The sequence below is a fragment of the Ahaetulla prasina genome, chromosome 2 (genome assembly GCF_028640845.1).
Source record: "Ahaetulla prasina isolate Xishuangbanna chromosome 2, ASM2864084v1, whole genome shotgun sequence".
NCBI classification, from domain to species: domain Eukaryota; kingdom Metazoa; phylum Chordata; class Lepidosauria; order Squamata; family Colubridae; genus Ahaetulla; species Ahaetulla prasina.
Window position 1 is genome coordinate 182,036,917 of NC_080540.1, and position 24,494 is coordinate 182,061,410.

Sequence of the window (24,494 nt, forward strand, 5' to 3'; positions counted from 1 at the left end):
TTTACTATGGGTTTACAGCGGGATTGTGTGCATGTGCAGAAGCTTCCTGATGTCGGGGTCAGTGGGTGGAGCCTCCCGATTGTACTACTGGTTCACAAGAATCGGTCCGAACCAGGGGCAACCCACCACTGTCCTTGAAGTTATGTTAAGATAGTATTGACATGACTTCCGGTTGGGTCCGCTCCGTTGATGGCGGTCTTTTTCAGACTGCTAACCCCATGAGTCCGTAGAGCTGCAAGGACAGCGCAAATCAGCTGTCTGGAGGCTTGAAAATCTCTCCCTCGGGCAAAGAGGGAAAGATGAGCATTTGGGCTGAAGTTGAGCCACCTGGAGAAGCCCCAGAAAAATTTCTGGAGGCTTGAGGGGAGTGCTCCTTCTAAAGCCTGAAAGAAGCTCCGGACCCGGTGGACATCTGCCTTTTGGCAGAAAAAAATGTAGTGTCCAATCTCCATGGCAGAAATGGATTTGTGATGGATTGTAACACGGATAGAACAGAAACTGGAGTTCTAGCATTTGTTTGCAAGAAGACTGTAAGCCCCTAATAGAGGATACATTTGTTGCGAAGATAGGAGAGAAGAAAGCAAATGGCATTTTGTGTATTGGAAACGAAAGTTAAGGAAATGCTTATTAACAGCCAGCGTAGAACCAGGAGGTATACAAGAAGATACTGATTAAATGGAAGAAATGAGAATGTTATGATTTATATTTTTTCTTCTTTTTTTTGGAATTATAGTGATTTAGAAGAAAAGCCTTTTGAATCTTCCCTTTTTAACTCTTTTTTGTCCTTTTTTCTTCTTCTTCTTTGTTACTGGGCAGGTTACATATTTTAAAAATGTCTTTCAATCAAATAATACCAAAAGCTACTAAAAACTTTGAAATTTCTTCAGTTCAGTTACGAAAACTAAGAGAAGATATTAAAGAGGAATTAAGGAATTTTTTACAGGAGTCTCTGGAGGTTCATCTTTCAGAAATAGATCAAAAATTTGATGAAATGGAGAAAGAGATGTTGGACTTTAAGGAAGTGGTGGGAGCAGAAGAGGGAAATGAAAATGGTAAAGGATGCAATTTCACAAATATTAAGGTCTTGTATTCAGATGGAGGATAGTCTGGAAGAACTTAATAAAGTTAATTTAGAGTTGCAAAGGAAAATAGAGGAAATTCAAAAGGATCAAAACAACTGGAAACTAGGTAATAAGATAGAAGATATACAGGTTAAGGTAGATAGGGCAGATGAAGAAAGAATAATATTACAATATAGATTAATGGAATATGCTATAAGGGTGAGGGGGTTGAAGGAGGGTAGGAATGAAAATTTAAAAGAGATTTTTACTTTTATTGCTCAGATAAAGGGTGTGGAACCAGAAGACTTTGAGATTAATATTGAAAGAATTTATCATGTTAATTCTTGGTGGGCAAGACAAAATAGATTACCGAGGGATGTGGTTATTTATTTTACAACCAAAAAGGTTAGGTATGGTATTTTGCAAGCCTTTTCTAAAACTAAATTTCAAATAATGGGACAAGATATAAAAATGATGAAGGAAATTCCTCCTAAAATGTTAAGAAAGAGAAGAGAATTTGCTTTTTTAGTGGATGAGTTTAAGAAACATCAAATATATTTTAGATGGGAAGTTCCAATGGGTTTGTCAGTAAATTTTAAAGGTAGAAAGTATTTTCTTAATACAGTTATGAAAGCAAGAAATGTTTACACTAATGTTTTAAAGAGTAGGAATTCTTTGTTGTTAGATGCTAAGTTAACTGGTCTGGAGATGATGGAAAATAGAATAGGAGATGGGAGGAATGTTTAAGATGTGAATATGATGATTATGGTTAATTTTTAGAATTGATTTGTTTAGGATATAAATTATAGGATTTTTGTTATGTAAGGTATAAACCTATGGGAAGATATTATTTAATTTTGAAGGATGGAAATAAAAATTTATGAATTTAGATAATGTTGTGGATGTAATGACGTTAATTGTTTATTGTTATATTTTGGATGTAATTTAAATGATTAGTTGTTTTGATATGCCTTGGATATAAATCTATAGATAGCAAAAGCTACGAAGTTAAGTTGGAAATATTGTATCTGAGAGACTTTATTTGTAATGATATTTGATTGATGGAGTAATATTTGAAGATTGGATGTTAAACGTTATGACAATTGAAGAAATATATAAGTGATGAATATTTGAGTTCGAGAAGATGGACTGTAATTTAAGAAATGGACATGAAATTGGAAGAAATATATAAGTGGAGAAAATTTGGATTTGAGAAGATGGACTAATTTTAAAAATGGACTGTAAGAAGATGTAATCTATGAAGGGAAGATTGTATTTGTATTGTTCATTTTTTTGTTATTCTTTCTTATCTTTTCATTTTTATTGTAAGGGAATCTAAAGTTTTAGAGAGGGGTGGGAGTTTATGTATATTTAGTACATTTTAACTTGTGATTGTTGGTTATAATACCCGGTATTTGCTCTGGGAAGTCCGGGGGGGGGGAAGGGGGGAGGAGGGGGGAGGGAGGGGGAGACGGGTGGAAATGATACATGGAATGGTTATTAATGTACAGTAACGATTGAAGATATGAAATTAAAATTTGAAATGAGATTGGGGCTGCTCGACTGCCATTTTAGAAGGGGGAGAGAGGGGTAGAAGAGGGAAGAAAGTAGTTAGGAAAAAGGTGAGAAGGAGGTGGGGAATAAGAAGGTTAGAAAGGGTGGAAGAAGGGAGGAGTGGAGAAGGAGGAGAGGAAGTAGTAAAGTGAAGGAGATGAAGGATGGGAAAGTAGTAGAGGGTAGAGGGAGGTTGTGAAGAAAGGAAGTGGCAGTTGGGCAGGCCCGACTTAGTAATAAATAAAAATTAATGATCAATGATGGATAACGGATTGTACATTAATATGATGTTGGAAAATGGAAATAAAAAACTTTTTATATATAAAAAGATAGTATTGACATAATGAGAAAAACTGCAGGATCATGAACGGATAGGTTACAAATATGATTTGAAGTAAGAGATTAGATTTCTAGATCTAAACTACTCACCAAGGTCCTGTGAGGCAGGGATAAGCAATGAATATTATACCATCATCCCAGGAGGCTATTCCTCCAGGGGTGACAATGGCAAAAGCGCTCAGACTTATATATTGCTTCACAGTGCTTTACAACCCTCTCTAAGTGATTTACAGAGTCAGCATATTGCTCCCAATAATCTGGGTCCTCATTTTACTGACCTCAAACACAAGCAGGTCAGGATCAATAATTCTTTACTACAGGCTCTGTAGTAAACTAAGCCCAACCTACCATTGATGTTAATTACCGTAACAAGGAAATATCTGGTTTGATGACTTCCCTTTATTCTTTCTTGGAAATATTCAACTTTAGCTTAACTTTAGTGTGGCTATTCCTCCCCCCACCACCCACCCATTATCCTCTGCTACATCATTCTCTCTTTCCTTTTGCTGGACTCCAAACATCCCAGTCATAGCAAGGATTCACTCCTGCAAATGCTTGTGCAAGAATGATCCAACCTCAGTTGCTTGTTTCAACACCCACATTTCCAAGGGATGGAGCTAATTTTTTGCTTAGCAGAGGTGGTTTTTATTCCAGGGCCTTCCTTTCTGGAAGAAAGAAGCAAAGCTCCCACTTGCTTTCTCATGGCAGCAGCTAAGGATTGTAGCTGCCCCAGGATGTGTGGCTCGTGGAAACCAATTGGTTGCCCCAGAAGAGTAACATAGAAGCTCTCGAAATCAGCCCAGGACTTTTTCTTTAAGAGCTTATTTGATGCCAAGAGGCAGAGAAGAGCCATTCTCTCTTGCAGATGGAAGCAGAGCCTCTGTGCGGTGTGTTCTTCCATGCCTCCTCTTACCCTGTAATTGAAAGGAATCCTTGGAAGAGGGGGTGTGGCAAGGTTCCCTCCAATAGGAATTTGGTTTTCAATATTTCCTTAAGATGCTGCCTGAACTACTGGAATCCTTTCTCTTCTTTGCCCTCCTGGAGATTCTTTTATCCTGAGGTAGAAGCTATCTGAGATCTCTACCATGACTTTAAGGGTAAGTGCATCAATGCACTTATAATGAAGGATAACGTAGCCATGATTTGTTTGCTAGGAGAAAGTCTAAAATGATAGAGTTCTGGTTTTAAAGCCCCAAGCCTTAAGCAGGCTTAGGTGTGTCCCATGACTTCATAAGCCATTTTATAAGAATCTTGGCATTTTAAAAAAATATATTTCTAGCCATCATAGTTGCAGAGGGAGGGTGGAAACTGCATAGGGAATACGTGATGAAATTTCAGATACCAGAAATGATGCAAATCATTTGTGCATCATCTGAAGCATAAAGTTTCAGTGTCTTTGCAAAAGTAGATTAAATGGAGCAAAATATGCATAATTATATTTCTCTTAATTAGATGATGATGATGACCAGCAGTTGATTCCAGGGATAATGTTTGAAATACCATGAAAATGGTCTCTGTTGTGTTATTTCCGTGAAGATTTGCATGCACAAACAATCCATCATTTGATTTTGCAGTCCACAAATGAGGGACATGCATGTATACAAACCCCAAGTTTAATATGAATTTCATGCTTAGGCAGCTGGGAGGAGAGTGTTAGACATTTCCATGACCACAAATAATTTGAAAAGGTGGGGAGAGAGGCCACAATTCTGCATCTATTTTCTGCTGCAGATGTAAGATTCCGTAGTTAACTCTGTAGTTAATTCTTACTGAATTAAATTAACCCTTTTGCAGCTGAAACTGATGGGTGCTTTCCCCCCTCCCCCACTTGTCATTTTGGTTTTAGTTTATAGTAGATACAAAATACTTGCATTGCAGAACAGCAAAAAAGCCAAAAGCCCTGGCTTGAATTATAGATCATTGTGCCTTGTTCTCCTTGGCATGGAAAATTAGTTTCAAGTAACCCATTACATGCTAATATTTTTGTGATTAAGAAACTACATTTCATCATTTTCTGAGTTCCCTGGAACTACAAATCATAAGATTCATCCTAAAGAATAAAATTAACCTTTCAATCTTTTAATAATTTCTAGTCCTTATGGTGGAGAAATAATAAACCTCCTCTGATGGTAAAAAACACACACACCTAGACACCAATGATTATTTCTAAGTCCTACTCATATTGGAATTTTAGGGGTGGAATGTTTATTATTTAGACACTAAAACATACACTTAGGACTTTCAACTGAACAAATAAGTACTCAGAAACTGGGTATCATTCCAGGATTGCAACCAAATAAGTTAAGAGAAAAGTTTTATAACATGTGCCTAACCAGTTACTAGGCCATGCCCTGTTACATATTTTTAACAGATTAACAGAGTTGGAAGGGACTTTGTAGGTTATCTAGTCCAACCCCCCACCCAAGCAGACCCTACACCACTTTTGACAGATGGTAGTCCAGTTTCTTCTTGGAAGCTTCCAGTGACAAAGCTCTATATAGAATAGAATAGAATAGAATAGAATAGAATAGAAGTCACTTTGAATGTACACTAATTGACATACATTAAAATGAAATTTCTTTGCATACAGCTCTCAAAGGGTTATCATCTCCAGTATACACTACATAAACATGACAAAATAACATGACAAATTAAATACATAATACATACATACAAAATTATGCATATACCCACATATATTATATGACACAGAGAAACATCACAGTCTAGTTCGGATGTATACATGTACATGGTGAGAAAAACGAATCTTGCAAGTTTACCATATGGATGGCATAGGGAACAAAGCTGTTATAGAATCTGGAAGTGCTGCTGGAAATACTTCGAAATCTCATTCCAGAGGGGAGCAATAGAAGCAGACCGTAAAGTGGGTGTGTCTAACAATGCTTTATCTAAGCATATAACACTTATAAGCAGAATCTTGAATAATAGAAAGTGACCTTCCTATAATCTTCTCGGCTGTCCTTACCACTCTCTGTATGGACTTTCTCTCTGAGGCACTGCAGCCACCAAACCAAACTGTGATGCAGTTTGTTAAAATGCTCTCCTCATCAGATGCAGGAAATGCAGACACTTTTGCACTCTTCAATAAGGACAACCGGTTCAGATTTTTAGTTATCTGCACCTCCAGATACTTAATACTATTTACCACCTCTATAGCTGCATCCTTGATACTGAGTGGAGTATGACTATGATGGCTCTTTCTAAAATCTATGATGCTCTCTTTTGTTTTATTAACATTTAGAATTAGTTAACTTTTATTACACCCATTGACCAGAGCCTTCACCTCTTCCCTATAAGCATCTTCACTTTCATCCCAGATAAGACCCACCACTGCCATGTCATCCGTATACTTCACAATATGATTTGTAGCAGATTTGGCACAGCAGTTGTGGGTCATCAATGGATTCAAGACACAGCCCTGTGGGGAACCTGTACTGAAGGAGATGGAGTTGGAAACTTTTCTTCCAACTCACACAAACTGGGGCCTATCAATAAGAAATCCAGTATCCAATTAACATAAAGAATATTAAAACCTAATAGGCCCAGTTTATTCACCAAATGCTGAGAAATGATTGTGTTGAACTCTGAACTAAAATCAACAAATAACATTCGCACGTGAGTATTCTTCTCCTCCAGGTGCGCCAAGCTAAGATGAAACACACAGGAAAGTGCATCATCTATAGAGCAGTTCTTCCAATAGTCAAACTGTAATGAGTCAAAAGTATTTCACACTTATTTTCTCTTCTGCATTTACTGTAGTAAAAACAAAACAAAACCTTCAGAGTTTTCCATCACCATATCTCTGAATCATGGAATCAAAAACAACCTTGGCAACATATAAAATAAGTAAGAAATTGGTAACACAGCTGCTTGCAATTACTGCAAGTTCAAGTCCCACCAGGCCCAAGGTTGACTCAGCCTTCCATCCTTTATAAGGTAGGAAAATGAGGACCCAGATTGTTGGGGGCAATAAAAAGTTGACTTTGTATATAATATACAAATGGATGAAGACTATTGCTTAACACAATGTAAGCCACCCTGAGTCTTCGGAGAAGGGCGGGATATAAATTAAAAAAAAAAAAAAAGACCTATCCCACAATTACCTTCAGACAGTTGCAACCAGGCCTCACACACCCTGACACCTGCCTTGCCTTGCTGGCCCACTTCTTCTGTGGCCACTTGATTGATCCAGAGCTTGTTTCTCAGCTGCAGAGGTATTTCCTGAAGGCCTCTGATGGCGAAATGGAGGCCAGGGGCCACATGCGTGAGTGACAGCAAGCAGCTGCAGAAGTGGGCTGGCAGCGGGCTCCTGCTGGGCAGGGCTGTTGGTGCTGCCGCTGCGAGGTGAGTCAGTGGAAGACATCCCCCAAAATAAGACATGGGTGCCTTTTTGGTGGCAAAAAAATATAAGACCGGGTCTTATTTTCAGGGAAACATGGTATCTACTTAAAATCACCAGGATCCAATAGATTACATCCCAGTGTACTAAAGGAGCTGGTAGATGTAACCTTGGAACCACTGAAAACATTTCAGAGCTCCTTGAGCATGGGGGAAGTGCTAGAAGACTGGAAAAGAGTTGATGTGGTTCCAATTTTCAAAAAAAGGGGGGAAAAGTGGAACCAGGAAACTACAGACTAATCAGCTTTACATCAATACCTGGGAAAATCCTGGAAATATAATCAACCAGCAGATTTGTGAACAGCTAGAATTGAAGGTAATTATTATAAGCCAGTAGTTATATCAAAGAAGGGATGCGGTGGCTCAGGGGCTAGGACGTTGAGCTTGTCGATCGAAAGATCGGCAGCTCGGCGGTTTGAATCCCTAGTGATGTTGTATAATGGGGTGAGTTCCCGTTACTTGTCCCAGCTTCTGCCAACCTAGCAGTTTCGAAAGCAGGTAAAAATGCAAGTAGAAAAAATAGGGACCATCTTTGGTGAGAAGGTAACAGCGTTCCGTGCACCTTTGGCGTTGAGTCATGCCGGCCACATGACCACGGAGACGTCTTCGGATAGCACTGGCTCTTCCGCTTTGAAACAGAGATGAGCACCACCCCCTAGAGTCGGCAACGACTAGTACGTATGTGCAAGGGGAACCTTTACCTTTATCTTTAGTTATATCAAACAAAGCTTATTACTTTCTTTGACAAAAAGACTAAATTAGTAGATCAAGGAAATGCTATGGATATGGTATACTTAGATTCCAGAAAAGCATTTGACAAAATTGACCAAGCCTACTTCTCAGAAAGATAGAACAATGTGGGATAGGCAATACCATCACCAGATGGATTTGTAGTTGGCTGACTAAGTGCAGTTAGCTTGTGGTCCTCAATGAAACTATATCTATGTGGAGTGAATTATGCAGTGGAGTACCTCAAAGTTCTGTCTGGGACCAGTACTGTTCCACATCTTCATAAATAACCTAGATGAGGGGATAGAAGGGGAACTTTTCAACTTTACAGATGACACCATGCTGGGGAGATTTGCTAACTCTTTGGAAAATAGACTCAAAATTCAGAAGGGCCCTGACAGAGTACTGGGTACTGAGCTCCATCCAACAAAATGCAATTCAGTGGTGAGAAAAGTCAGGTCCTTCATTAGGCAGGACAAACCACATGGACAGGTAGAGTATAGGCAATAGATGTGAAATGGATCTAGGTGTCTTAGTAGACAACCACTTAAGTATGAGGCACTAGTGTACTGCAGCTGCCAAAACACTCAATGCTGTCCTAGGCTGCATGAAGAGAGGATTATCATCAAGATCACAAGAGTTGATGGTACTGCTTTATACTGTACTAGTGAGGCCACACTTGGAATACTGTGTCCAGTTCTGGTTGCCACAATAGAAAAGAAGTGCTAAGATCCCAGAAAGAATGCAGAGAACATCAACAAAGATAAGTGGTCTAGAGGCTAAATCGTATGATGAATGGTTAAGGGAACTAGGTATGTCTGGCCTAAGGAAGAGAAGGATTAAGGGTGATATGATACCTGTCTTCCTGTACTTGAATGACTTTGGAAGCCATATTAGGCCAGAAGCTTCCATGCTGCCAGTCATAAGGAAATGACAGTGGGGATTGATTTATTCTCCATAGCACCTGAGTAGCAAAAAGTAAAAGGTGGAAGCTCACTAGTGGGAGACCAACCTGGAACTAAGAAGGAATTTCCTAATAGCAAGAACAATTAATCAACAAAACAATGTGTCTCCTGGAGTTGTGGATGCTCCATTCCTGGAGGCTTTCAAGAAAAGATTGGTTAGCCATTTGTCTGGAAAGCAATAAGATCTCCTGCCTTGGGCAGGGGGTTAGACTAGAAGACTTCTAAGGTTCCTTCCAGTCCTATGATTCTAACATCTAATTCCCACATACACATACATACACACTTGTGTCCTTGGACAGCATCCTGCACTGCTACCAACTGTAGCTATGCTGTGCAGAAGAGCATTCTGGAAATAAGCCAAATATCATGGCTCATAGAAGTAGAAGGGTGAGGAGGAAACCAAGATTATACACTGGTATGATGTGGAGGAGAATTCCTTCCCACATCAAGATAGACTTTGAATATGACGACATGCCATTAAATAATGAATTTAAAAAGGGGGAAGGTGCTGATCAATCCTTCCTCACATGGCATTTTGGATTTGGTCCTGAAAGAAGAAATGGGATGAAACAGTCCAGACAAAGAGGACAAAGGAAAGAAGCCTTTCCCCATTAAATCTCAGACACTTTCCCATTAAACATCACTGTGGGAACAAGCGCCAATTGTTCAAATCTAATTGAAGAAACTATGCCAATGTGCTCCATATCCTAAAATCCTCATCTAGAAATAGAAACATTATGGTAAAACATGTGTTGCTGGCTTTTCAATATTGTAAACATGGGTGTGTGTGTGTAAGAAGACTGGCTTCCCAAAAACTATGTTTTGACTTCATGGCAATAAAAATCAGAAGGGTAGGTCTGCCAAATTTGAAGGTAAATCATAGTACAAAACTCAGTACACACAGTAACACAGTACAAAACACAGTACAAAACTCAGCAGAATCATAGATCCTGCTGGATCAAATCAGAGCTAGTTCCAGAAATTTTGCTACTTCCTGAAAGTTAGCCAAGCTATTAATATTGGATTGAACTGTCTTCATGGACAATTTGGAGTGTAGTGCATATTACAGTCACCTAGTCTTGACATTCAGTTAGCATGAACAACTGCCAATCATGTCTCTTTCCTTTTAGACAAAGGTCAAATCAAACGTGTCCAATTCTCTATGTATAGTTCTTCTTGGGAATACAATAATATCCTGCAGGGTTTTCGTTGGGTAGGTCCTAACAAGAGCAACAAAAGATTTTCTTTTGCCAGCATAGTTGCCCAAACTGGAAGGAAGCTGGCTGACTTCCCTAGCCATTCATGCTGGAAAAAGTTGTCGCAAAAGAAAAAAAAGAGATACAGTGAAAAATTAAACTCAGAATTTATCACATATTTTCTATCTGTTGAGCATTATTTCAGAAGAGGGTCATAAAAAGATGTCTGCTCAAAAAAATGTCTGCTCACATTTTTCTTTCTGGGAAAACAAATGATATTTGTGAAGTTTGATTTGGCTAAATGCCTTGCTACCTGATTGCTATTTTTAATTACAAAATTTATACAGAAGAGTGCTGGTTCAGTAATGCCAACATGAAATTAAAAAGCGACTACAAGTGCACAAGAGCACAATCCCAGGCAAACAGATGCCAGACGTTGCAACACTGTTTTGAACTTCTTAATACCTTGCCTTGTTTAAGTGTTGTATAAGACACAGATGCATGCACACACACTCTCTCTCCAATCTAATAATTAATTATAGTAATGCTAATGTGAGACTAGAATCATTGGACCTGTGGATAGTTTCAAATTTTCAGTCCTAACTGAAAATGTCATATAATATAATGTCATATAGGTCCAGAAGAAAGTGTCGTATAATAATTCCAGAAGAAAATACGGTACATTAAAATGGCATAATGTTAAAGCTCCAAAGGTCACTGCAGATAAATTCAGATTAACATGTGCTGATAAAAATTCCTGGAAGGTGAAGGATCTCTGTGAGGAAAGCCTTTGGGACTTAAACTTAAGATATATTTTATCTGATAAAGGATGACTATTGATAGTAAATCTCTTGTAATTGTGGTTCGTATGGCAAGGAGAAAATGCCTGACAATTTCTATTTGAAGAAGTTATGGCCATCTCCTGAACAACAGGACATAGAAAATAACTAAGTAGTCTGCTTCTTCACATAATTAATCTTTTCTGGAATTGGCTGCTTCGAGATAATGTATCAAAATTATATAGTTTTTAAAAAGACAGAATGAGGTATCTTTAAATGTAAGTATCTATGTTGACAATTGTTGACAATGACAGCTAGGTATTTGAACTAATAGTAGCCTGTAACATGGATAAACTATGAGATAAAACTGGGGTCTTCCCCCCTTTGCAATCTTCTCAGAAGTACCCGAGGCTGGCATGACTCTCTTCTAAGGCTTGTCCAATTCAGAGCTTTTCTTCTGCCCTTCGTGCCTTCTACATCGAAAAATCTTTGGGCTCACATAGTGCAAATAACTTCAGACTTTGTCATGGGGCATTCCCCCTCCCCCTCCCACAAAAGCTGAGTTATGCTTTTTACATGGATTTTGTGTATGTTGTTTTCTGACAATCAGATCAGTGGTGGGTTCCTACCGGTTCTGTCCGGTTCTACTGAATAGGTAGTAACTTTAGGGACTAGTTCTCCGAACCGGTAGTAAGGGCAGCCGGCCACGCCCCCGAACCGGTTCCCCTGTCGCTGCTTGCTTGCCCACCCAATGTGTCTGTCGGATGGTAAGCTGACCAGAGCTGGGAAGTGGCTGGCTGGCAAAAAGCTTCTTAGCTGCCTGGCTGCAGCCAGAAAGAAGAAATCTGTGCATGTGCAAAGATGGCGGCAGTGACCAGAGATCTTTTGGGTGGTAAAGAAGCCTCTCGGCTTCCAAGTTCAGCAGCAGGCCTGGTCCCTTCACAAGGTCGCTTTTCTCCACGCCCGAGAAAGATCAAAAGGCGCGGAGCAGCCTTTAAGGAGAAAGTCAGCATTGCCGCCTAGACAAGGTAAAAGAAAATGAACCACTGAAGGAAGAAGCATCTCAAAGCTGCCAGCATTGCAGCCGCCCCCTCTCCCTGCAGCTTGGAGCTCCTAGCGGAAGAGGTCCTCAGCTGTTGCAAAGAAGCGGGTGCGCCACACCTGCTTTGTTGAGGTGCTCTCAAAGAGAATGAAGCAGGCATGGTGCACCCGGAGCTGCCGCTTCTTCACAACAGCTGAGGACAGAATATTGCTCAGGAGCAACGCTGGCGAGGAAGGTGGCCAGATCCTCCCCATAGCCTGAGCTCTCTGGGACGGGTATAACAATTGTGGGGTGGTGAGGGGGAGCAGGCTCAGCCCCCCACGTGTTGCACCCCCCTCCCAGCCTTTGCCTGCACCTCCGTGCCACCTTCCACCGTTGGAGCTGCGGCAGGGATGGGGGCAGCTCAGAAAGCTGGGCGCCCAAAAATGGCACGGAGGTGCAGGTGAAGGCTGGGAGGGGGGGGTGCAATGCGCAGGAGGTTCCCCGCAGTTCCTTAGCTCATCTGAGCTGCAGTTGAGCCAGCGGAGGCCGCACAGAGTGCAGCTGGGAGTGTGCTAACCTTACCCTCCCTGAGTACCGGACTCTGCCGTTGCCCCTGGCCTGCCTGCTTTGGCTGCAACCATGGGGAAGGCCTGTTAGAGGTAAGAAGGGGTGCTTTTCGGCCAGGAAGGGCAACAGAGAGAAAGCTGAGATGACCACTGCCACCCCACTGCGTCCTGCCCTGGATATGGGGCTGGAGTGTCAAAAAAAAAGTGTCAAAAAGTATCAAAAATTTTGGCCACCATTTTGGTGGGCATGGCTTGATGAGGGAGATCATATGACTGAGTGTGTGAGTGATGTCAAGTTGGCCACGCCCACTCAGTCATCTCCCCCCCAGCCACACCCACAGAACCGATAGTAAAAAAATTTAGAGCCCACCCCTGAATTAGGTATCCAGTATGTGGTGAAAGAATTTCTGAGAATATTACTTCAGATTCTAGGTGAAAGTTAGCTGTTTTCTTGTTTTTAATGGCCTTATTTTTAATGCCTTTGTCTAAAAAAACAATCTAGTGCAACAGGAAGAACTATTTACCATTGTTCTTCTCTCCATAAGTTGAACTGCAACTGACCAGAATTTCTTCACTTCCTTCACCATTCACCATAAGTGCATTGTCATTGAAACAGCCTATGAAGAAAAATTTTAATTTAGAGGAAAAAAAACTAAGTCAAGGGTTTCTATCTGATTTCTCAAGCTGTAATATTATAGCAGGAAGTAGCCTGGGCCACATCTTTTGACCATAACCAAGGTAATTATTATCAATTGGTGTTAGAACCGCAGGAGCTGCAGAAAATATAACATGGTGTCTTTATGGAAGAGGGAAAATATTTTGTCCTTCATGAACAAAGCCATATGCCTATAAGGGAATTCTGAAATGCCCAATGTGGTAGAGTGGTAAAGATGTTGGTGAGGATTTGGGGTCACAATTCACACCCATTCTTAACCATGAATGCTCCCAAAGTGACTTGGGGCTGATCCCTTTGCCTCAGCCCAGTCTACTCACAGTAGCCTGCCGTGGAGAAAAATTGGAGAAGGGAGTAGTAAGCATACTGCCCTGAGTTCCTATAGGAAAGGTGGAATATAAATCAAATTGTAGTGCTGCAACAAGAAAATCCTTGTCTCTTGTTTCCGAAGAAGTCATGGTACAAAAAATATTAGAAGGCTGAGATACTCTCCTTGTATTCTGTAATAGAGTTCAGCAGCCCTTGGCCTCATAAGCAAATAGCCAACTTTCCATCTTCAGTCATGAAAGTGAACCTGGTTAAATAGTACCAGGTGTATTAAAGGAATAATTGCACAGCCTTGCCATGGCAATCTCTTTTCTATGCCATATTCTCATGACCTTGCCTTCTCTTATTCCCAGCCCACAGTGGGTCAGCTTGTCATCCTTAGCTGTTCTGGACTTAAAAGTTAAACAGACTTCACTGATCTTTCAATCAGACATGTGACATTTAGGAGGGGAGATCCACCTTGCACTTCCTGAAACCTTCGGGCGGTCTCAGATACAATTTTGTAGAGCTATTCTGTTTAGGGCAGAGGGGGATCCCAGGTGGTTTTTTTTTTCAAACTGGGCTCTCTCCAGCTCTAAGACCGGATCAGTCAGAATAGAAACTGACCAGTGGTGGCAGCTGGGAGCTGAAGAATAAAGCAATGAGATAAAATGCACTGTGTCGTTTCCAATCATCAAGCATAGCTTGCTTACATACCTCAAAACTGAATTAAGTAGTTCTGTATGAGATTATACTAATAACTTAAATATACTGTACATAAATACAATAAATATATAAGGAAAACCACTAAATCTACTTCTCAGTTCTTTACTTATAGATCTAATTCAATGTCTCATTTAATATAGATGGAGATGGAGAAAGGCCAGGTTAAAGAAATATGACGAAATATGCACTCTGGTTCAGCCACAATTCATACTAACATTTGGACTAAGAATACGAACTACCAGATATGAGTTTCTCAGTCACTAACCCAGAACCAGATTCTCAACAAGGAACCAAATCCATTGTCTGTGCCTATGTATATTGGGTCAAGAACTACTGTGGTTACTAGTACAGATAGTCCTCAACCTATGACCACAATTGAGCCCAAAATTTCTGTTTTTAAGTGAGACATTTGTTAAGTGAATTTTCTCCCATTTTACGACATTTCTTGCCACAGTTGTTAAGTGAATCACAGCAATTGATAAATTAGTACGCTGGTTGTTATGTGAATCTGGCTCCCCCATTGACTTTGCTTGTCAGAAGGTCACAAAAGGTGATCACATGACCCTGGGACACTGGAACAGTCATAAGTATGAATCAGTTGACAAGCATCTGAATTTTGATCATATGATCATGGGGTTGCTGGAATGGTTGTAACTGTGAAAAATGGTCATAAGTCACTTCTTTGAGTGCTGCTGTAATTTGAACGGTCACTAAATGATCTATTGTAAGTTGAGGACTACCTGTAATGGCGACCAGTAGGACTTACTTCATGCAGGAACTTCCCATTTGTATGGGTACCCCACTTCTCAAATGCTAAACTCTCTGAAGTATTCTGCAACAGTGATTGCCATTCTCTGGTCTAAGGATATTGTGTGTTCCATAAATCTAATTGGCTTCCTGAAAGCTGTTAGATATTTTTCCTTTAGCCTAGTTATGTTACAGTTATAAACTGAGGGCATAGGCATCTGCTAAAATCTACATCATATTATCAGTGTGCAAATTATATGAATTATGCATTTTCAGTCATACCATGACACAAATGGCATTTAGGGTCTCCTCTAGCCTAGATTTACATCTGAATTTTAATCCCCCCCCCAAAATGGTTGCATCTTCTGCTCAAATGCTTAACATTGAAACTAAGTTAACTCATTTACACAAGCTACAAGGTGGCGCAGTGGTTAGAGTGCAGTACTGCAGGCTACTTCTTCTGATTGCCGGCTGCCTTCAATTTGGCAGTTCAAATCTCACCAGGCTCAAGGCTGATTCAGCCTTCCATCCTTCTGAGCTCGGTAAAATGAGGACCCAGATTATTGGGGGCAATATGCTGACTCTGTAAGCCATTTAGAAAGGGCTGTAAAGCACTGTAAAGCAGTATATAAGTTTATTGCTATATTGCTATTGCTATTGCTACACATTGAACCATAAAAAACTCAGTAGCCTGTATTTGCAAAACACACTAAGCCACACACACATAAACACACACACTAATGATGCTTAGCCCCAAACAAACTTGTTGTATAAATGCAACTCGTTGGCCTTTAACTAGTCTAGTTATGCATAGAACTACTTGAACATCAAAAATCCTGACAACCACTAGATGGCAGGAAGGAGACTATATTTGAACCATCACTTCTCTTTAGGGTTCCTCCAAACTTTAGCAGCCCAAAATAGATGGTCCTTCTACTTATGAAAAAGGAGGAAGGGTATTGCAGGAAAACTGTGACTAATACAGGTTCTTGATATCCCTGGACTTTATAGTAAAGGCCTGTCTGACTTCCTTTCTGTCCCCTCCCTCAAGGATAAAACAACAATTCAGATATTTTCCAGGTCTCCTTTGCATTGCAGCTTTTGGGGCAATGATCCCCAGGGTTTTGTTCAGTGGCCACTTGCCCTCTCCCCCAAGGCTGGTTCCACTCTCTATGCAACCCCCTTCCCCTCCCCATCACTTCTAGGGCTCAGCAAGCCCTCCTCCCCATGGTCAAGGCTGCCCCAGTGGTAGCTCTTTGTTTCCTGTTTGAAGAAGCCCAAGGGGAGGCGTTTTCCCTCCCAGGGCAGAGACCCTTCAGGGAAAGTGATTTAAAGCAACTGCCTCTGTTTGGGGTCATGGAAGGAGGGTTGTCCGGCACTCCAGGTTCGGGGGTGCCTGCTATGGCAGGGTGGAAGGGTTGCTCCTGGGCCCCGAGGGAGAAGGCGAAAGCAGCCCTCAAATTGCTGCTGAGCGAGTGGCCCGGGAGGACTGTCCAGCTTGGCCTGCAGCTCCCGGGAATCATCCTAGCGTCTGGCCGACGGCCCGCACCAAAGGCTCCAGGCTCAAGTGCGGGGTGTTGACTCGCGTTTCCCGGGTCCTGCGCCTTTGAAGTCCCGGCTTCTGGCTTGCCGTCCAACAGCGGCCAACGGGTGGCCTCGCCGCCGGAGAGGTTGAGCTGAACCTTAGCTGGGCTGTTTTCCTTTCTCGATAGGCAGAGCGGCTGGAAGGGTTTCAAAGTCCATCGGGTGTGCAGAAACCAGACAGGGAAAGAGGCGGGCTTGTTGGACCCACTTTGTGCCGCGCATTCCATCCCATAACTTTCTTTCGAAGTAGCGCCCTCCCGGCCCCCTCCTTTCTTTTCCTTTCCTAATTATCAGTTCTCTGGAGACGTTACCTGCACTTAGCCTTTCCTTCTACCCGTTTCCTTAAAATAAACGCTAACCAAGTTAAGGAAGCTCCTTAGCCGCCTCTCTTCCCCCCCCCCCCCGCATCATCTGCCTGTAGAAGTTTCGGGGTTTTCTTCCTAGAACCGAGAGCCCCCACTTCAACCTACTCGGAGCAGCTAAAACCCAAATGCTATTTCGCCTCATTGAGAGGAATAGGAACACCTTCACAATAAATAAAGTTGTTTTGCCGGCGGGAACCAGGGAAGGTTTAATTGAAAATAAGTGGAGCAGGGCAATGCCGCTTCATCCCCCTGTAAGCATCCATTCAGCCACCCCACTTCCTTCTTTCGCCTAAGAGTTTAAACTTCATCGGAAAAAATAGACAAAGGAGGATTTCGTTTTAAAAGAAATGATAGCGTCCAAGGAACGACGCACTGTTTGGAAAAGACATACAGTACGCATATTTGGATCAAAAAGTAAAAGCTCTGATAAAACATTGATACTAGAATTAAATGAAAATTAAGCATAGTTTTGTGAACATTGCTTTTACTTTGAGTGGGGGGTAGATGGGAAAAGATAAGTATTTTCTCTTGAATTGGTAATTTCTCATGGTTTGGAATTCCTAAATACGGTGCTCAGAGATTCATTCTCTCAACAGGGACGGTCCGATTTCTTTGGTGTATTTTCTTCCTGAAAAAGAACCATAAAAGTCTTGTCCCACCGAAAACCCAATAATATGTAAACTCTTCTCTCACAAATGTGAAATATTTAAAGACATAAAAAATTCAGTTTCAAAAGACTCAGGAGGGACAACTGATAGCATTTATTTATTTATTAAAGAAATCAGATTTGTTTGGAGTTTGAGGAATCAGCAAAGGTATCTTTGTATCTATTTCGCAGAAGTTTGTTTAACAATTAGTTATACGGGGAAAAACGTAGAGTTAATTGATTAGGGGTCTTTTCACGACAATCCTATTTTAATAGGAGGGAGAGTGTTGGTGGGCTAATCTTCCTGAATTTTTAAAAGGCTCTGTTTGGGATTTTCACTTCAAACACCGCTTGTCCAAAATTTCTGCTTTGTCGTAAGGGAAATTATTTAGAGCTAATATATTCAAACACACAAGGACTGAAATGTGATATTGCCTGCTTAAAACTACAATCAGGCAAAATCCAGAAGAGAGATCTCTTCCGCAAGTCCAGCCGAGGTTCAGTAGAGCATCTCCCGCAAATCACTGCCTCCCGCAAGGCTTTTGGGAATGGCTCTGCGGGCCTTAATCACCAATTGCTCTTGAAATGGGAATTAAAATCCTCTGTTGACACGATCGCTGGTGGAAAAAATACACCGAGGGCAAGAACAGGCCAAGCGGAACCGCTTTTAAGTATCGTTGATTTCGATGGGAGAAGTACACCTACTTAGATATCTCCGCTGAGATCAACTGCACTTGAAATCTGTAAACGGCAGTCTTTAGGCTGGACTAAATCCTACGGATCACCAGGGTTTTTACTCCAGAGTAATCAAGCCTAAATTTGCCGAACTACGCCTGGATTGTCCCCACAATTGTTAAGAAGGTGCGAGAAGCCCCTTTGGCTGCTTTCCTGGGCCACCCCAGTCTCGATCAGTAGAAAAGTCGGCAGGAGATCCGAAATCAACAGGCTGAGTTTCCCTGCCCCGTCTCCTGCCCACCCCCCTCATCCCGCGCCGCTCCCGATCTCTCAAAGGCGCGGCGGGGAAGGAGTTGCATAAAGTTAGCTTTGACTATTTGGTTGATCTCTTCAAGTTTTCTGCCTGCCAGTTTTTGTAAGAATATCAGTATAGTGTTATTTTAAATAGGTAAAACAACCCGACATCTCCTTGCCCGAGGGAAAGTGGGAAGTCTGGCAAGGTGACAGGCATGATTTGCGCGAAGCGCGATCCTCGACTTTAATCCAGACTAGGACGCTTCAGAGCCTGCAAACCGCTCCGTCTACGACGAAGCAAGTTTCGGGGCTCAAGAGGAACCGCGGTCGCGGGAGAAGAAAAGAGGCTCATCCATCCACGCCGATTCTGCTTGTTCGAGACGCCGATACCTCTCCCGTTCGTTCGCCTTGGCTCGACACAGGCGGCGCCATCTTCTTCAGCCTACCTTTGAGGAAAACCTGGAAGACCTAAATTGTGATAACGACGGCGACAATAAGACTAAGTAGTAGTAGTATTAAAAGTAGCGAGGGTAGGTGCTTGAAGTCTGCGTTTCAGGAACTAGCATGGTCAAACGACTTGAGTTATTTAAAACCATTCGCTTAGAAATTCAAACGAAGAAGAGAGAAAATGAAAGGCTGGCCATAAAATCACGCCTTTGACTTGAGGACAGTTTTTCCCCCGTGAAAAGGTCGTGAATAATACTTTTGTCTTTACTCGGCAAAAATGCCCGTTATCCATCATATGGGATGGAGCATGAAAACGAGAAGGAAATAGGGATCCTGTCAGCAGTCGGCAGAATTCAGTGTGTTCACTACCTAATACATCAGCAGGTTATGTGTGCATTCTAAATTTCACTGTTTTATTTCGCAAAGTTAAGCAAGGCCAGAACAATGAAAGGGAAATTATGTTTGTGTGGCTCTCTTTGTGTATTTGCAAGCCTAAAAATAAACCTCGAAGTCTCTTTCACCACGAGGATTTCGAGACCTTCCCAAACGCGAGAAAGTTTTTTTTTTCTTTGCTCTCTCTTTCTATAAATCGTGGAAGTTACTCAGTTGGAGAAGCCCCCACCCTTTCTCTCCTGACACATCCACTCCTTAAATTTTTCTCAATCGAAGGCAAGAGCCGGTCCCCAGGGTCTTTCCTCGGGAAATAAGTCCCACTGAATTCAACGTGGCTTACTTCCCAGGAAGCGCGCGGAGGATTGAGGCTCGATCGGCTTTCCCCGCCCCTGCAATCCGGAGGCGCAAAAGACCTTTCTAAGCGCGCATTCTCACGAGGCGGCGAGGGTGGGTTGTTGCGGCGAGCTCACCCGAGCACATCCCCCCCACTCCACCAACCTATGAGTCACCTGCCTCGATTAGCATAGTGTCCACGTGATGACTCCAAGCCCTCTTCAGCTGGCGGCGGCGGCGCCTTTTTGGAGTGAGCGAGAACGTCGGCGAGTGGCGGGCACCGACGGATGCAAGAGGCATCTCCTTGTTCCGCCTGTTGGTCCCATTGCAAAATGCTATCCCACCCGCCATCAGTGGGGATTCTTCCGTTCCCTGCCTGTAATCCTTGCGCCCCAGCCCTCCACCACAGTTGCCTGGAAGAAGCAGGTTTCTGATGGGACAGAGCGAGCAGAGTTGCCCCGTCATCAAGAGGAGCTAGGCAAGGCGCAAGGGCTGCTATAGCCTCGCCATCACCCGCTCGAAATTCCAGGTTTTTTGCTCCGTGGTTGCCTTAGGGCCGTGTACAATGACAGTGGGATGCGAGGAAGAGCCCACTGAATTTTGTTTGAAATGGCTGAAGAGCAAAGGAGAGGGTTTCGTCTCCCCGAGGTCCAACGCCCTCCCCCCCCCTTTTCCCGGCCTCTCTTGCGCTGTGAAGGGAGTTTCTCTCCATTGTTCGCTGGGAGGGGGCTCGTACGGAATCTACGCGCAGAAGCCCCCGCCCCCAGATATGGGCAAGCTCAGAGAAAAAACAGGGGGTGTCTCATTAAACCAAAAACAAGCCAGATTATCCGGGATCGCAGAAGTATTCCGCTCCAGCCACCTCCCGTCCCTTTCTTCGCGAAGGTGCCAAATGGGGTATCGGGCGGCAGTATCAGCGGCGAGTCAAAACCGGGCTGGCCTAGCTTTACGGAGGAGGCGGATGGCGCCGGAGGAAGGGGCTGACTTGTCTCTCTTGCGCCTGGTTTGGTTTGGCTCAAACTTTCTGACAGGCGACCTAATTATGAAATCCCACCCTTCTGCTCACATCACCACAAAGGGGATGGGGGAGAAATTCAAACCGCAAGTGAAGTTTTGGTGTCTGTCTTTTATTGTTTCAGGAGTGCACAAGGCAAAACCACGGAGTGGGGGTGGGGAAACCTCCTTTTCTCCGACTCCTGTAGATCCTCACGGTCCTCTCGCCGATATTTTGGGAAGCGGCAGACGGATCTTCGGTGCCCTTTCCCGCTTTCTATTCCGCTTCCACTTTTCAATTCGATTTTCCCCGGTTCTTTCTTTTCCTCTGTTTTCATAGCGCCTATCCAATGGACGCCTCCGGTCTCCGAACACTCCATCTGCAGCCCCTTCCCAAGACCCGTATTCCAGCCCATCCCCTCGTCTGCACAAGGCAGGCGCCGCTTCCACCGAACTTCGAAGGCGGCACGAACAGGATTAGCAAACTCTATCAGAGCGCAGAGCACGGTTCACGCCCGCCCTCCTCAGCCCGCCACGCCACCACAGGCCAGCGTAGTGCACTCCGAAACCGATCCCTGATATTATAGATCGGCCGGGGGGGGGGAGAAAGGGGGTAGAAGCGAATGCGAATGGAATAGCTTAGCGCAGGCCCCAAAGGATAGGAAACTCTAGGGAGCCCCCAAACTCCCAGCAAAGCTCGATTTCCACGTCTCTCTCCCCCCACCTCCTGCTTGCCTCTCTCGCTCTTCCCCCTCCTCCCTCTCTCTGCCCCCCTCCCCTCCGCTAAAGTGCACTGCTCCAGCTTGGAAGTGTTGCAAATCCGGCGGCACAGAAGGTGGCATTTCTCCAGTCTTGGGAGGCCGATCTCTTTCCAAATCAAGCAGCCGCTCCAGTAAAACACGTTCCAAGCGGGGAGGGAAGCTCGGCAAGCCTAGACACGGCCGCCTCGGTGCCTGCCTTCCCGCCTGCCCCTTCAGCGCCGGGCGAAGTTCTGGGGTCTTTGGGGGTCGCGCTTTGCCCAAGTTGCTCCCGCTTCCACCTCCACGGACTCCGCCGCCTCCCTTCCGCTCTCTTGCTTGCTCTTCGGCTTCGGGCCCTTGCTGAGCTCCACGTGGTGCCTCTTTCGCCGCTGTCTCATCCGCCGCCTCCTGCTCGGTTGCTGCCGCAGCAAGAAGCTGAAGGGTTTGCGAGAGAGGATTTCGCTGTCCTCCACCCCCGGTGGTGCTTTGCTTTTCGCTTTTATTATTTTTATTTTTTTAACCCTGAGGGAAAAAATACTTATGTATTTATGTACGTGTATATATATGGGATTTTGACGGTTGCCCAAAATCTCTTCGCCGTCACGGTACGTGCCGTGGAAATCAATAATTTCCTCTCTTATTAATACTTTCCCTCCAAAGCAGCGACGGACAATCACGCCTTTGTGCTCGGCCTGCCAGAGTTGCCGCCGCCTCCTACTCCAGCGGTTTCGACTTTGAAAAGTAATAAGCAAACCGAGCAGCTCATTCGGGGTAGCCTCTGAGATGAGGGCGTGGGCTTTAATTAATGTCTTAATTGTTGTGGTGGCAGAGAGGAGGAGGTGGTAGCCGTGGAAAGGTGTGAGAGTCGCGCCGCCGGGTCGGGAAGCTGCCGAGCTCTCGGTTGGTCGGGCGCTGCTCTGCCATCGAGTGGGGAAAGGGAAGGGGCTGGGAAGGGGGTTGAATACCGGAGAGGCCCCCCTTCGCACAGCCACGATCCCGACCGGCGCCAGGCACCCAGGCGAGCTAAGCGTAAAGGTTTCGCCACCCCACACGCCCGCCAGAGACCGAGTCCTTTTAAGCACTCCTTAGGTGCCTTGCCTGCTTTGCCCTTTCCCATTTCCCTCTCCGACTTCTTCCTCAATCTGACTTTGAGAACTGCGCTTTCTGCTACCCGCTACCTCCCCCCACCCGGGAACATTTCCCTTTGGTTCAATGTTCAGCGGCAGCTGCACCCCAACTTTGCGTAAAGAATCCGCCCCTCAGTGTTCCAAGAAGTCTCCTTATTCAGAGTAGAGGCTGCCCGGGATTTAGGCATATGCCGGGTGGGGGGAGGAAGGCACCCATCCTCCCGTTATTAATTATTGTATATGCAGCACTACACAGCAATTGAAAATCCAAAGTCCCTGCCTGAAGGAGCTTACAATTACTCTCCAGCCAGCCCAAAGGACTGACTGGGGCCTCCCCGGAGAGGGTGTGCCTGTGAGAAAAGATACGAAGGGCCCCTTCGACCAGAAGGTCTCCCCTACAGCGCTGCAGGATTCCTGAGTCACTAACAATAGATTTAAATGAGGCAGAGGCGACGATTAACTTTCTTGAACCCCTTTGGAACTGCGCAAAGCGACAGCCCGAAGATCTTGCGATCTTGGTCTGGCTCTGCCAGAAAATGAGGCAGCCTCAGGAGCGGGGAGACAGTTAATTCCGAAACTATCTCCTGGGGCAAACCGAAGGTTTGACTTCTAATCATTTGCGCGACTCTTTGCGCCGAATGAAAAGTAAAGATGTCTTTAAATAAAATGGAAGCGGAGTGGGCGGGGAGAGAAAACAGACAGGCATTTGTTTGCGCGCTGCACCTTGGAGCTTTTAAGGCAAAATTGTGTGTGTGTGTTTAACGAGATCCGCCAAGAACCGACGCATCTCGAAAAAAGGAAGGGGTTCCCTAATGAGTCGCACTACAGGCTGGAAGAGTTTCTTGCACTCGGAGCGTTGAATGGAAAGCCGAAAGCGCCAACGCCGGTGCTGGAGAACCGAGTGCCACACTTCTCATTACGAAGAGGCTTTTCTTGGTTCTCCAGGAGGCGGCTGGTTCCTTTTAATCTACGGAAGAGAGCCTGAGAACTGGATTGGTTGTAAATGGTTTTGAGAGGAGCTTGAGAAAGATGTGTCTTAAAGCAGCCGGGTGGGCATCTTTTTGTAGCTTCTTTTCCCACAACGATTCTATTCCGCCCAAAGAGGCGAGCTGGTGAAAGAGGTGGCTCCAAACTGGATCTGCTTCCTGGGGAAAAGAGGGGAGGCCTGACCGCGAGGATAGCCGAATTAAAATCTTCCTTAGCGGAACATTAAATTGCGCTTCTCCCGGATTCTGACGAAGGAGCTCAGTCAGGCTGCTGCGGGCCAGCTCGTTGGAGAGAGTGATTGAGCCTGCAAAAGGGTGGGTGTGTGGGGGATATTTCATGGACGTCGACAGAATGCTTCTAGGAAACGCTCCTGGGTATTTTGTGGTATTCTGGATCAATTAAAAGCAGGCAAAACATTCCCCCAAATGAAAAACATTAGCCTACCTTCTGCTGAAAGTCTCTTTCTCCTTTGCTGCCCCACTCCGTGAAGTCTCTGGGCCAGGCAAACTGGAGGGAGCAGCTTTTCGGGTTCATGTGCCCTGCACAGGCCTGCAAACAGAGAAGGGCAAGAATATTTTTCCATTTTTTGTGTTGGGATTCAATGTGTTGAAATTCAGATTGCAAAATACATTTGTTTGCCTTTCTCATCTTATTTCTGAGGAAATGTTCTCCCTGGCTTGTATTGTCCAGGAAGTCACTTTCATGGGGTGAAGAACAATGGGGCCATGCAACTAAAGGTGGCTTTCTGTTTGGTATGTGAAAAATGTCACAGGCAGCAGGAGCTCACCTTCACCTTAAAGATGGAAAGCATGTGGCAATGACCAAG

General features: G+C 44.0%; 1 long non-coding RNA gene across 1 annotated transcript; it reads right to left on the reverse strand.

Moving 5' to 3' along the window:
- Positions 1 to 5,364: 5,364 nt before the first annotated feature.
- LOC131190891 (uncharacterized) lies at positions 5,365 to 24,206 on the reverse strand. The gene is made up of 3 exons (XR_009153358.1): positions 24,113 to 24,206; positions 13,157 to 13,249; positions 5,365 to 5,447 (listed from the first exon to the last, which is right to left on the reverse strand). It is a non-coding gene; the product is annotated as an uncharacterized LOC131190891 (long non-coding RNA).
- Between the last annotated feature and the right edge of the window lie 288 nt (positions 24,207 to 24,494).